The 15,494-nt window shown below is 34.2% G+C and overlaps 1 protein-coding gene across 2 annotated transcripts in view; it reads left to right on the top strand.

Annotated features, from left to right (window-relative positions):
- Positions 1–15,494, top strand: part of LOC150100662 (circadian locomoter output cycles protein kaput-like) — a 287,332-nt gene that overhangs the window by 62,719 nt on the left and 209,119 nt on the right. Inside the window, exon 2 of one of the 2 annotated variants that reach the window (XM_090401206.1) lies at positions 2,895–2,951. The exons of the other annotated variant lie outside the window; for it this stretch is intronic. The gene's annotated coding sequence lies outside the window, so the exon portion shown is untranslated. The remainder of the gene's footprint in view (positions 1–2,894; positions 2,952–15,494) is intronic. 2 annotated transcript variants of the gene reach the window in all.

The following is a 15,494-nucleotide window of genomic DNA, read 5'->3' as shown; positions in this document are numbered from 1 at the left end:
TATATGGCGTTGTCAGAGTTAGGTTATGAAAGTAGACTTTAAATGGATAAACGACGCCATTAAGCACATGAAAAAGAAGCTTATGTGAGATTGTTCTAATATTGTGGAGAAAATAAGCGAAATGGTATATTATAAGGATACACGAGTATTATACTACAGCGCGTAGGCTAGAAAAGTGTCAGGAACTGGCAAGATAAAGTAAAATCGGGTTAAGGTGAAAGGAAACTAGATAAATAGGATAAAGGAACACCACGAAATTCCGCTATGTGATAAGCGAAAGGGGAAAAAATTCTTTACGAAGAATAACCTTGGTGAATGCGAATGAAAGTTAAGTAAACTGCAGCAGTATATTTGACGTGATTGTTCACTTTAAGTCAATTCTGGCATTGCACCAAAATAGTGGAAAGAACATGAGATAGTGTCATTGCATAAAAGGGGTGGCATAACAGAGGAATTGAATTACAGACCAGTTAAGATTTCTAGAATGGTTGTCCAAGCTTTTGAATAGTTATTTTATGACCACTTTTTATTATATAATTTGGATTATAGTTCGCAGTAGGTAACAGACTAGCGCTATGAAAGATGACGACTGACAGATATCGACAAGTAGAGTATATAGAACCATCCCAGAGGATAAAAATGGCAAGTGGCAATCTTACACATTCTCACCCTTTGCACCATTTCTGTTTTGTTTGTAATTAACGATGTAAATGGTTTGAAAGGGGAGGACAGTTAGTTTTTGCAGGTGATGCAAAGAATAAAAACAAAAAACAAAAAGCGGTAAGAAATGACTGATATCGTAGCACTTCAGGATGACTTAAAGAGATGATTAATTTTGGTAGAAGAGAATAAATACCAGTTTCTTTTGCCAGCTGTAAGGTTTTTGGAATGAAGAGATTAGACTGTATATGGTAGTATTGGAACTGCGCTTCAGGAGATTGAGGAGGCTGAGGATTTCGGTCTGATTGTGAACAGGCATCTGAAGTTTGGAACATGGAAGAATTGCTCTAGCATCCTATAAGATATACTGGGGCCGTTTGTTTGTTGTGAAGTTTTGCCTTTATATACAAGTAGCCTAGTTGCGATGGTACTGGCGTGCAGACTTAATAAATTGGTGTCAGTACCATCGCATGATTTTACTTTAGAATCAAGTGAAAAAAGTTTGCTACTGCATTTCTACTATTATTATTAAATACTCTTATCCAGAGTATTTAATAATAATAGTAATAAAAATAATAAGAATAAAACAAATTTGCTATTTATATATGAAAAATATGATTTCTGCATTAATTTAGTTCTCCATATCAGCTTCATACGTCTTTCTCCCATCGATGAGTCCTCAATGAAGCTCAGAAATCCCTAAAATATTACAAACCAATCACACATGTGCAGATCACTTCGTCGAGTTCATTTTAAAGCAAATGTCACTGAAATGCATTTACAGTCGCGTGGTATTTATTTTTCGGTTTGCTTGTTACTTGTATTAAAAAAAATGCGATTTTAATATTAGGCCTAGCACTGAAAATTACTTTTTGAGTATTCTGTACAAGGGAAAGGAGATAAGACGATCTCCATCCAGCACCACTCCGACGTCTTCCAGCACTCCTAACATAATAGGAGCAAGATTATGCATCATATTTCCCTTGACTCTGCTGTTGCGTTTTCGTTATATTCGGTATACTACACTATCCGGCTACTGGCCTTTGAAACCGTTTTACCAACCACCCCCGTATGGGGGAGGGATTGGGACCTCGGGATGCTCATATCATCCTTGGAGGCATTAACTCACAACCCCTTGGTAGAGAAGGGAAAGAAAAAGCGGAGACTGTACTATGGAGGCTAAACATGGATTTCACCCACTTTAGGTACCCAACAGGAAAGTCGTATTGCACTGGTCGGAGTCGAATGATCACCATTTACTTCCTAAATGATTTAATTGACTGGGAATCTTATCAGCAAATAGCATCGGTACTCATACAAAATGATAAAGATTTTGCAAATTTATTTTAAAATGACATATCGTTCTTATTTAAGTTAAAAACAAATGAATAAATGTATATAATTATTTTTGTTCCGTGAACATTTTAGGATCTTCAACCTTTCATATGTACGGTGGCTTGCGTTAAAGTAACGTGCGAGGGCACACACCACGGTTATATTAAAAAAAAAAAAAAAAAAAAAAGATCTGACCTTAAATTCGTTATCTCGAACTATATTGTTGCAGTTGGTATGCTTTTTCATTTTTTAGCTTTCTTTACACCTTAAGTTATAAAACTAATATTGAAGAAAACTAAACTGAAGACTTATCCCTGATTTCGTAATAAAATAACCAACAGAAAGAAAACTAGTAGAAGTCACCTTACATTTCATTGCGTGTCGTACCTCTTTTTCGTATATGTCCTCATAATAGAGGAGCGTGCCAGTGAAGCCTTACATTTTCCAGATCTACTTAGATCGTTCACGACAGTTTTCCTAAAGTCAAGCTATTGCACAATACCATCATTCGTTTCATTGGTGTGTGTGTGGGGGGGGGGATTGGTCTGCTTTTGTGCACACTTTTCCTGATCATCTCTTTTGTTGTATTTTTGAAATGAACGAATTTCGATTACTACTACTTCATCTATTAAAAAAAAAAAAAAGTGGTGTTTCTTTATTCTTTTCTTGTTTTCTAATGAGAATAATAATAACATTCTGAAGTGGCTGTGGTACAGAATGTTTATTAAAATTATTGATCTATTATTTATATCTCATATGAGATCCTTTTATTATGCTGTATTTTGATTATAGAAGTTTATTAATTGTTGGTTAAATATCTTATTTCTGATGATTTTTACAATAACTTAATTGTAAATTATAATACATATGTGCAACCACATTTTCTACCCTGTATATAGGAAGAGGAATGTAATTGTTTATGTGCTACTGGGAGAATAGAAGAACCGACAGGATAAGTAAGAATTTGACCTTCTTCATCTTTAAAACTTTTTATGAGCTTGAAAAATGTGGTTGAAAATTTTTATTATATTTTAGTTAAAATTCAGTCATATTCTACATAATAATTAGGCCCTGAGGCCCACGACCAGCCAATGATAATGCTGAAAAAAGCACAAACCTTTTCAGGACTATTCTTTACTGAAAAGTTATGCGTTTTCAGCATTTCTTCCCTTCAAGTAGCAGTAGATTTATTCACCAAATTTCAAGGCATCCATAGTTGTAGAGATTTGTACCGAACTTTACATGCTGGACCTCACATCCTCGGTTTTCTTCTAGGTTCGAATTCGGTTTCGAAAGCGAGGAACTTTTATAAAAACTTTAATTATCCATTCTCCAGTGGTTTTTAACAAACAGAACAAAGCTACGGAAATGGAAAACGTTTTTACAAACATTCATGTCAAAGTAGGATCGAAGCCGTTATGCCTTGCTAGCAAAGCCAGGAAATGGTGTAAATTCTACAACAGCACTGCGTGAGCTATATGCTTGTCAGTTTTCTCATATTCCCTGGGAAAAATATTATTTCTTCAGTTTTCGAACTAGTTGTACTTAACGGTAATACGAGTAGTGAGTTCTATGATCGTAGGTTTGAATATTCACTGGGGGTGGGGAATGTATCTCTAACTACAGGACGTGTTATGAGATTGTGTAGCGAACCTTGGATTTAGCTTGAATAATCATGAGACAACCAAGACCATAACGAGACTAACTAAAAAAAAAAAGCAGCTGTTCCCAGAGAGGGGGGGGGAGATCACCTTGTTACCCGCTAAACTCTTGTATGAAACGCTTTAACTCGCCTTCAGCTTAAAAATAAAATAAAGGTTATTCGCATTCGTATAGGATTCGAACTCTAGGCCTTTCCGGTCTAAGGACATATCACGTCACCTTCTGACCTGACATTTTTATGACAGTTCCATCCACGCAACTTTATTAACTTGTTATACACGAGCACTGCATGGTAAGAAATGTTAGCTAATCCGGAAACTCGCAGTGACCAAACATAGTACTTTTCTTAAAAAAACAAACACTTGAGGCTTTCAGTAAGCATAGTGATTGTATAATATCTGGTGTTAAAAAAAAAAAAAGCCATCTGCAGCTGAACACACCCAGAAACAATCGCGTCCATGCACAGTTGAATTCACATTCACAGTTTGAAGATGGGATAGCAGAGACTTTGTTCACTCGGCCAGCTAGTTCTTAAGAAGACGGCCTTACCAGCAGCCTTTCATTTCGTTAGAGATTGTAGATTTGAGACGCTCAAAATCCCACTCTTCAGTACATATTAGCATGTTAAACAACATAAAATGGTCTAATAACTACCACCATCTTCCGACTCATAAAATGATCATTTTGGAGGATTTGTTTTTGCGAGGAAACGAGGCACATTACTCAAAAATCTTACACAACTTTGTTTATTAATAACGTTTCTATTATAAAATGCGACTATCATGAGCTCCTTGGGAGATTCTATGTCTTTTAAGTAGCGCTAATCCAAGGCAGTTCTTATGGCGAAGGTTATATTCTCATAAACTTTGTGATAAATTTCGAAGATTTTTTAAGTTTCTATCTTTTCTAATTATAACATCAGTATTCTTCCACTTCAGTTATACTATTTATTCTCTGTTTTCCTGCTTTAATCAAGCTGTTGTTACGATGATCCTAGTCTCTCCGTCAGATTTAAAACATATTCATTATGGATCAACTCTTCCCGAAAGAAGTTATACATTAATGCCTTAAGATATATTCACAGACTTAAGAATTGAAGTGTCCGCCAATAAATTGTCAGCATGCGATGAACTTCATTTATTTCAGAGTTACACTGAATAATAGTGTGCCTAATATTGCATTCAAGGTATCGAATATTGTATTTCACTTCCTATCCTCTGCATCTTTGCAGATGTTGTCTGTCCAGTGCTTTGTGTCTCCTTCATATAATGATGTCTCGGTCGGCTTCTTCTTTCTTGTAGGTTTTCTGTGATGATTATATTGGTCAGCCCTTCTCGTAGCGTGTTTCCTAAGAACTTTATTTTCCTCTTCCAGATCGTGTTCACTTGACTTTCTTTATTTCTTTCTTGGTTTGCCCTTTCAAGCAATTATTTATAACTTTTGCTATCAAGCTAAGCCTCATCATTCTTCACTGCAGAGCCATTAGGTTTCCCCCCCCCTCTCTTCCAGTAGTGCATGTTTCTGAGGTATAAATTAATGTAGAATGAATATTAGTAAGTTAACAGTCTAATTCTTGTATTTATATTGACTTTTCCATTGCTGTTTGTTTCATGTTAAGATTGACTATTTGTATTCGTCTTTTTATTTCTTGTTCTCATTTTCCATTAAAAACAGATTACTTCCCACACACACACATGTATTATTCTGTGAAATGCCCTGTTTTGTTTAAGCTTTTATTCAATCCTTTATTTGTAATTGTTATCATCGTTTTTGTTTTCCGAATTTATTTATAGACCAAAATTACCACATCTCCCTTTTAATTAACTATACTTTGTAATAATAACTACTAAGAATGAACTATACTTCATTCTTAGTGGTTATTACCGTGTCCCCTGTGCATATGTCTAGGTTATTTGTTTCTTCCATTAGCTGAAATGCATTAGTTGTATTTCTGGTTGTGTTGGTGTACTTCTTGCATGACTCTTGATGAGAACCCAATCTACAGTAGGGATAATAGACATTCTTGTCTCATTCCTCCTTTTATACCTGTTCATTGTGAAAGTATATTTTAGATTGTTTGTTAAAAAGACTTCTCTTGAAACCAAGTAAGGTATCAAATCTTTTTAGTTGCGTCTGGAAGTAGTGTCACGCACAGAAGTCTGTATTCGAAGATAAATTTGCACTAATTCGTAAATCTCATAAATACATTGTAGATTGAAGAAAATCTTCTATCTTTGGCCTATTTCAAGATCGTTGACAATTGTCGCGTCAAAAAATAAAAAAAATAAAAATAAATAAATAAATAAATAAATTCAAAACTAGAACATAAGCAAACATACAGGAATGCATGTTTTTTTAATCCTTAGAAGATTCTTTTCGCACGTAAAGAGGACAAAACATGACAATCAGCTCAGATTTTTTGCTAACACACGCAAACTTATGCTGATGAATTATTTTGATCAAAATATACAAATAGGCAAAACATGAAACTCGCCTCCCCTTGACTAAGTATTATTTTGAAAAATATCATTGGCTGCAGTGACTTCACTTTTCTACATCTTCTGTTATGCCTAATCTCGTTAACACGCCGTGAATCTGAATAGCAGGCGTGTAGCCTCCACCCTTCTCTTATTACTGATACAGAATTTCAGCTTCGGAAACCATAGTTAACTTAAAACATAATTGACGATGCATAACACTGATCGTGTTTTTCGTCATCTGATTATTCCATCTTTTAAAGCAAGTTCCGCAAATAGTCTTTTTGTTTAAATAACAACACTTATTTGGTATGATTTTGATGCAAATCAGATTTAATTTTAAACTGCACAAAAATCAAACATGAAATTATTTTAATCATATCTAAGAATCCAAGTTTTATACACCACGCTGTAATGGAAACATGCATATATCAATCAGTTATTCATATAAAGGAAATAAGTCGAACAATTGAAAACCCTTTACTGGATTAGATTGGAATAAATGGCCAGCAGTTTATCTGTTGGTAAATTTTTGACCACTCCTGGAGCTTTGTTAAATTCAACTAGTAAATCTTAATTTAGCAAATCTGGTCTGTTACATCTACTGCGTATATCTTTTCTGCATTTTTGCAATTGAGTAGGGCACTCGTGAGTGTGCCAACGCATACCTTTTTCGCATTTCAACCTCTTTTAATGCTGAAGTCTGTGACAGAGTTCTGCTCATTTTGATTATTCTGTTACATCGGTATGTTTAAAAATATGCCTTTTTTAAATTGACTGCAAATCCTACTCAACAACTCTACACATTCCTGATCTTCAGGAAAATACTTAAGAGCAGTGATTTTTTTTTTTTCTTTCTCAGTCTTTAAACTAGTTTATCTTCACGATACCTTAAATTGGTTTGCAGTATTACGGTGACACCATGACATCTTTCATTAAGGGATTATGTATACGTGAACCGCATCACCAAGTAAAAATACGTAATCACACGTTAGTAAATTTTGGATTTCCTAGAGATCCCAAACTCCAGAATTTGTTCTCAGTATAAAAAAATTATCAGAACAGGTCCATTCATTTTGTAATGTAATGTTTGGGGAGGATAGGAAGAGCTCGTACGACAGTTAACTAGGAGTCTGTTATATAACACCTGTGTGTCGCAACTAATTTTATGCCACCATCAGTCATCGGATTTTTTTGTATTTGATTAGAACTAACTCGGTGTTATCTGTAGCATTTCATGAATGAAGGGGATTCTCCTGTATTATTATCAGCCAAACCAAAATATGACTCCCACCCACAAAACGCTGTAAACCTATAGTACAATAGTACCATGGTAGACTGATTGTTAGATAATCCCGAAAACCAGCTGTTACATCTACTGCGTATGTCACCTAAAGCCTTTCACAGACATCCATGCCATCATGAGATTTCGAAAGGCACGTGTTTCGAACTCTCTTCCCAACTGTCGATCTTATTCGACAGCTGGGAAAGGCGATGGCCTCTATAAAACATTGCTCATTTAAATTAAATCAGATGTTATCACCTTTTCATTACTTTTTTTTTTTCATACTATAACTCATGCAGTTTGTTCGATTTTATAAAACGTGTTAATAATTAAACAATATATCGTTTAATTGAATCATATATACGAAATGTAATCAAATCAAATAAGACTGACTGGCTTCTAATGAGAATAGACACACAAGATAATACAGTATGAAAGGCATACTATCAAAATTCTACTTGGCTAAACACACAAATACAATTAATAACAAGCAGCTGCATATTATTGGCAGATCAAATTATTTCATACAGAAGAAAACGGAATCTTGTATTTATATTTTAATAAGGATTTCTATTTCAAACTATCCATAAATTAAGGAAATTAAATGAAATTTGGGATAGTAAGTACTTTGTGCGCAACAGACACACTTTGTGCCTACAAGATATTCTGTTATTACAATCATTTTTTTTTTCGATGAAAAGTTAACTCCTGGAGTAGTTGATTAAATGTCGCAGTTGGATAGAACATTTCTGGACGCTTTTTCAAGAAAGATGCTGTGGAAAACAGTCGATTGGTTTAACTAATAGGCTGTTTTAATGTGCATGTCGGACTTCTGAAAAGTGTTTGTTATATGTTTCTTTGTATGAAACTTTTGAGTTAGAAAGGTTAATGATTTTCAAGTCTCATCTCGAGATTAAAGTTCCAACATAGAATTATTCCCGTTAATTATTCCCTAGGTATTGACATCGATCACCTGATAGTCACAATCGACTATAACTTTGATTTTCATTTTTTCTTTTTATTATTTAGTTTTCAGACAAATCTGCATATAAAGCACACTGGTTTAGTAGTTGTAATAACTTGTGGTGGTGAAAGATGATTTGCAGCATGGCAAGCTTTTTAGGTTATCCGTAGAAGAGGTCGCAGCCCGGTTAACGACCTGACTCAACGTCTTCAGCACGGGAGGAAAAAATCATGTATATAACAGTAGTTTTCTTTACCTTAAAATATGTATTGCTTGTGGTTTAGTTTGTTCAAATTATATGGTGATAAGAAACTAAACACATTTGTAATTTACTGGCGGAAGTCATTAGGGAAAATACAATTTAATTATTCAAACACCTATTTTAGTCAGACTGGAAACTTTTTTTTTTTTGAACTAAGGTTAGTTCAATCGGTCATTCTTCTCCTAATTAACATTCATATCTTACTTCGGCAAACCTGTTTGGCAGAAAAAAATCTTTAGACTTGTTTTTCTAACAGTAGTTAAGAAATAGTCCGTAATTTTGAAAATATGTTCGAGTTTTTCCTGACGTATCTATGCAAAATTTGTATAATAAATGAGTGTCGAATTAACCATTGGAGTCATACTAATCAATCAATTTTCTCTGAGTTCTTCAATGGAAGTATTTGGGAAATATGATACCTAAATGTTTCCATATACATACATGCAAATTATTAGAGATAATTTGGTACTACTGATTTGGCGTCCTTCTCAAAAGTAGTGCCAGTTATCACCAGTAAGGAAAATTCTAATTTAATATGAAAAATAAAAAATAGTGGAATAGGTAAGTGGTCCATGACTATATAAGTATTTAGAGCAAACTCGTTAAATCAACAACAAAACAAGACTGAAATAATGCCATTAGAGAAAGAGTTTTGGATAACAAGGATACGATATCTGTTTAACTAAGAATGAGTAACGCGTTTTTTTTTTTTTTTTTTGGCGAATTTTTATGTGTAACTCTCAAGCAAAAAAAAAAAAAAATCATTTTTCAGCCGTGTTCCTGATAATTTTAAAAATGTAGTTATTTATTATATGATGAGACTAATAAGCCATATCGAATGTCTTCGCTCAGTTCTTTGATTTTTTTTTCGTTTGAGAAGAATGTAGACTTTGCAAAAAAAAAAAAAAATTCTCCCCACCGTATGGCAGTGGCTAATTCTTTCAGATTAAAAGTCGTTTTAAAAGATGCTTTCAAATCCGTCTAGGATATCTTTATACGAGCGTGGTCTGAAATGACCTCGACCATAAATGGCGACCCTATCGGCGAAAAATTTTTTTTTTCTGAGTTGGTATATCATAAGCATCCATGTGAAATAGCAAATCATAATATCAAGTAATTTGTTTTATACAGCTGTCTGAAGCAAATGTGTTGTCTGTATCCCTTGAAATGGATAAAATTGAGTATCGTGCGGTTATAAAATTCTTTCTAAAAGAAGGTTTAACGCCAAAAGAAATTCATTCGAAGTCATAAAAGTTTATGGGCACTCTTCTCCTTCGTTTTCGACAATTAAGAAATGGGCTGCCGAGTTTAAACGTGGCCGTACCAACCTTGAAGATGATTCATTGTGATCAAGTGCACGATATGGTATTGGATGACCGGCGAGTCAAAATGCGGGAAATTGCTGAGACTAGGCATTTCAAAAGAATGTGTAGGATATATTTTGCATGAAGAATTGCAAATCAAAAAGCTTTGCGCAAGATGGGTGCCGCGCTTGCTCACAGCAGATCAAAAATGCACCCGCATGAAAATCTCTGAACAGTGCTTGGAAAGTTTTAACAAGAATAAAACTGATTTTGTGCATCGATTTATTACTATGGATGAGAATTGGATTCACCATTACACACCAGAATCCAAACAACAGAAGCCGGTTGTTCAGTGCCAAAGAAGACAAAGTCGGTTCTATCAGCAGGAAAGGTCATGGCATCTGTGTTTTGGGATGCTAAAGGCATCTTGTTTATTAATTATCTTGAAAAGGGTAAAATGATAACTGGGGAATATTATTCCGATCTCTTAACCAGACGAGACGAAAAAATTCGTGAGAAAAGACCCGGTTTGCAGAAGGAAAAAAATCATCTTTCATTAGGAGAATGCACCTGCCCACAAAGGTGTGTTGGCAATGGGGGTGTTCCAACACTATGAATTGTTGGAACATCCACCCTATTCCCCAGATTTGGCTCCTTCTGATTCTATCTCTTCCCAAAACTAAATATCTTCCTCCTGGTCATCGTTTTTCTTCGAATCAAGAGGTGGTTTTAGCTGTAGAGTCGTATTTCGCAGATCTTACTGAGCACCACTACAGGGACGGAATAACGGCACCGGAGCATCGCTGGAATAAATGTATTAGTCTTAAGGGAGATTACATGTTGAAAAATAAAAAATTTTGAAATTATGAATTCGTTTTTTCATTGTTAGGCCAAGAACTTTTCAGACCATTCTCGTAAAAGACAGCGCTAGACATCATCCTTTAATTGGAAATAAAAATTTTCAATAAAATTATTGGAAATACTTAGGATGTAAACTATTATCTTTATAATTGTTTATATTCTGAAGATTTCCAATAATTTTAGCAGTAGTTTCTTTTGCGAATTTTTTTTTTTTTTTTTCTGTTTCCAAACCTACATCAGGTGATATCCCCTAAAAGTGCTTTTCTGCTGTTTCATTCAGTATTACAAAAACGTAACCTAACGACACGTAGGATACACTCTCTGTCCAAAAAGAAACCGATCTTTTCAAAAATAAAAGAAACTAGTGGCGCCATCTGTTGTATCTTTTTTGTTGTCGAAAGCGGCAACCTTCATTAGTGTTGTGTCAGCTGTTTATGACATTTGTTTCATTAGAAGCCGAGTTATAGTGCCAAGAGTGGCAGTGTGTTTTGACGAACGGTCGGAATATGAGTTTCAAATAGAGAGCTGCGATTGACTTTTGTGCTAAACAAAAGTCAATCGCAGAAGAATTTGAAGCATTTCATGCGTGCGTTTTTACCTAAACGCACGCATGAAATGCTTCAAAAAGCATACGGTGATGAATGCTTATCCCGTACTCCAGTTTACGAGTGGTTTAAGCGATTTCAAAGTGATCGTGAGACGCTGAGGACGACGAAAAACTGGACTGAGCGAAGTTTACATCCAAAAAGTGCGTGATTTCATCAAAGAAAACCCGAAATCGTCTGTGAGATTTTGGGGATTTCAAAATCAACTTGCACAACATTTTGACCGAGAGATTGGACCTTCGTAAATTGAATTCGAGATTTGTTCCCCACAAATTGACTGACGACCAAAAAATGTAAGGAATTGGACACTGCAAGGACCTCATTAAAACCGCTCGTAAGGACTCAAACTTCCTTGAAATGATCGATCGTTACTGGTGACGAAACGTGGTGTTTTGAGTATGATCCCGAAACAAAGTGCTGAGTGGAGACCACCAGAAGAGGGGCATCCGAAAAAAAAAAAAAAAGTCGCTTGTAGAAGTCAAAAGTAAAGACAATGCTGATTTGTTTCAACGATTCCATTGGCATTATCCACAAAGAATTCGTTCCGTCTGGCCAAAAGGTCAATGGTGAGTTTTATCTCGAAGTTTTGAAGCGATTGATAGCGAGAATTCGTCGATTGCGGCATGAATACTGTGACGACCAACCGTTCGTCAAAACACACTGTCACTCTTGGCACTATAACTCGGCTTCTAATGAAACAAATGTCATAAACAGTTGACACAACACTAATGAAGGTTGTCGCTTTCGACAACAAAAAGATACAACAGGTGGCGCCACCAATTTCTATTTTGAAAAGTTCGGTTTCTTTTTGGACAGAGGATGTATAAACACAATGAATGAAATTGAACTTAATTGGTGTATTTCAGTAAAGAAGTTAAAATTGTTTATTTGTCGCAAGTTATTCAGCAAGGCTTTCATTATTTTTTGAAGTTAAAGAATTTAATTGTTGTTAGTGTTGATAGGTTTTGTTTTCTTTAATTCGTTTTTTTTTTTTTTTTGTCACTTTCATTTACATAAATGAAAAGACGAACTAAACTCATTTCTGGACTCCACTTCCAAAAATTTTCTAGAACGCCAAGAATCTTGATAATTCTCGACTACGCTTTTCAGTTGAAGGTGATTTTTCAGTAGCTGGTCTCATAAGCAAGTAGAATGTTTTACTCGTGGCAAGTTTTTGTTCCGCAAAACAGGCAAACCGATCAGAAGAACACACAATTAACAAACATAAAGCGCTGACCCTCATATCATATCATAGCCTTGGTTGCTTCGGGCATAATTCAAAACAACATACAATCTAGAAACTCTGTTTTTAGGGAACCACCGGTATAGTTTTACTGATTTCTAATGATAATAAAAAAAAATTACTTTCCTTAATTCCATGTCTTTTAGTAGTACAGGATTTTCGAGATTTTATTATTGTCATGCTTGTCCAAATTAATAATTATTCATTGGCTTTCAGTTGGACATTATCAAGGGTTTCCTTTGATACTGCGAATTTCGCATCTATATATAGATGCGAAACACACATTTCTTAACAAATGTCATTAAGTTCAGCTTCCATGTTGATTTTAGAGATTGTAAATTTCTTTGTAATCTATCTGGCCTAGTTGCTTCGAGTGTTTCAGAGTCCACATATAATTATCACTGTAGGATGCTGAATCTGAATTGTTTGTTCTTGCATCTTGCACCATAAAAGAGACTGTGTGTGTAATATTGTCTGGCTATTTTTTTTCTTGGGATTTTAAATGAAAAATATTTAATCTCCTTTATAGTCACGTTTATATTGATGCTTATCACCAAAAAATCAGTAGTACAGAATAGCATTTTTTTAATGATTTAAATTGACAAAAAAAAAGTAACGGTTATGTTAATTTTTCAATATATCTTATCTGTTTAATATCACCTACCATTCGAGAGTAAGAGTAAAGAAGATCTGGAAAGATGAATATTGCTAATTCCTGTTGAACGATTATCACGGTGAATAGTTCATTTACTTAAAACCATTTTTTTTTTATAAATTTAAATTTGTTCACTATTGAGATTTGTCCTTTGAATTCTCGCCCAACTTTTATCGTAGAAGGTTTATTTATGAGAAGTTAAGTCCCGATTAGTGACAATTTATAATTGTAACTGTAGTTCACTCTGATCATACTTTAATTGCAGCCATTATTTAATACTTATACAGTATATTCGATTTTTAATACAGTATTTTTGATTTGTAATGTAAATCGGTTTAATTGCAGCTTATTATTTAATATTTATATAGTATATTAGATTTTTCTGCTGACAGGACATGTAAAGATTGTTAAAAATTGCTAACAGTATTATATATACATATAATTAATTATATATTCGAATTAAATTTAACTTCAGAGAGAAATTACTGATTTATATCGTTCATATTAATGACTAATGAGCAATGCATTGTCCCAAAACCACACTAATTGTGAATGTTCCCCATTTCTTTTCTTGGCACTACACCACTGTATGTAAGGTATTTCAAATTACAGCTAAAATTCGCAATTTGTACATAAAAAAAAAAAAAAAAAACCTTTGTACATCTTTGGAGATAAGATGCTATGCGATTCATTATTTAGCGCTGTAGGTTGTACTGCGACAACCTACTTTGCTAAAATAATAGATTCATCATTTCGGTTATTTTGAACGATGAATTTTTTCATGTGCAAACTACTTTATATGGTTTGTGAAGAATCTTTTTTGCCTTTATTTCATAGTGCCAGAGTTTCCTGGATTTAAGCTCACACTATCAAATTAATATATGTGGACATCAATTTAAATTTGTTAATGTGTTAATAGTAATAACTCTAGGAATGATTGAAAGCTCTCCATTTTTCAGTTAATTTAAATCTGAAGAAGTTGAATGAAACCGTTAGTATGCTCAAGCTAGCATTTTGCACTCTTTACATGTTATAAGTGTTTAAAACTCACTATTTTAAACATCAGTTTTGACTTTGTTTAGAGAAGCAAACACTTGACTGTTACGCAAAGCCAATTGAAAACTATATATTGGAGGAGAAAGTATGTAAGGAAATGTTTCTTAGTTTACATAACTGTTGAGAAACATACGAAAGCTACTTAAAATGAAATCTCGGGAGTGTTACTTATACACCATTCTCTCTTTCCGTAAAGATTTGTATTATAGGTTTACTTCTTAGATTTGACACAGTTACTCGAGAGTAAATGCAGCAAAAAGTAAATATAAACAGTTAACATGTGGCATAAATAGTGCTTATAAAGGATCATACTAAGTTGTTCACATTGTCTAAGTAACTGTTGTAAATAAATTGCGTTTAACATAATTTAAATAGTGTTCTACATATCGCAACATATTTTAAAAAATGATGTGTTTGCGACTTCAGTTTTAAACGCATTTTATGGATGTTTGCTTATGTATACGCAGAAATATTTTTAAGCGAATAGCAATAAATGTTAGTGTCTCCGACATCATTATACTAGTACAGATACCGAGTACAAACACATATGTGCCATAAAACTACAGTGAATTGCATCCTGCCAGTGAAAGTATAATTGTATAACACAATGGAAGTATAGCAAAATAAGAAATTTTGCTAAGCTATACTGTATGTGCTATACATAAAATTGGGCAGTTTCCAGAAGAAAATATGAAGATCCTTTGTGCTTGAAAGAGGAGCCCTCCTGAAGTAAGAACGAGGCGCACTCATAAATGTATGTTTAGAAGCTACATTAGTGACTAAAGTTTGCTCACGTGTTACTTAGAACTTTAATTGCTTATGCGAACGAAACTTCATTGGGAACATCTATCATTGATCGTTTGCGTAATACATATGGATTCCTTATTTTCAAATGGACGACTGTCTGTTTATATGACAATCATCAGAGTTATCTACACGATTGTTTTGAACAATGGTGCAAATCTTGCGACTCAAATGATCCCCGTATCTTTGTCTCTAAATCACTTCTGGGATCGTTTGAAAGGTACTTATACAGTAGTTGACTTGCTATTGTATCCTTTTATTCAGCCAGAATTAGTGGTGTTAATAGTGGAATGGCGTGTCGTTTATTCGAAACCGTTGTTT

The sequence above is a fragment of the Typopeltis vanoorti genome, chromosome 12 (genome assembly GCF_054136105.1).
Source record: "Typopeltis vanoorti isolate ZY-2024b chromosome 12, IOZ_Tvanoo_1.0, whole genome shotgun sequence".
Taxonomy (NCBI): Eukaryota; Metazoa; Arthropoda; class Arachnida; order Uropygi; family Thelyphonidae; genus Typopeltis; species Typopeltis vanoorti.
This window is presented reverse-complemented; position numbering and strand designations above follow the sequence as displayed.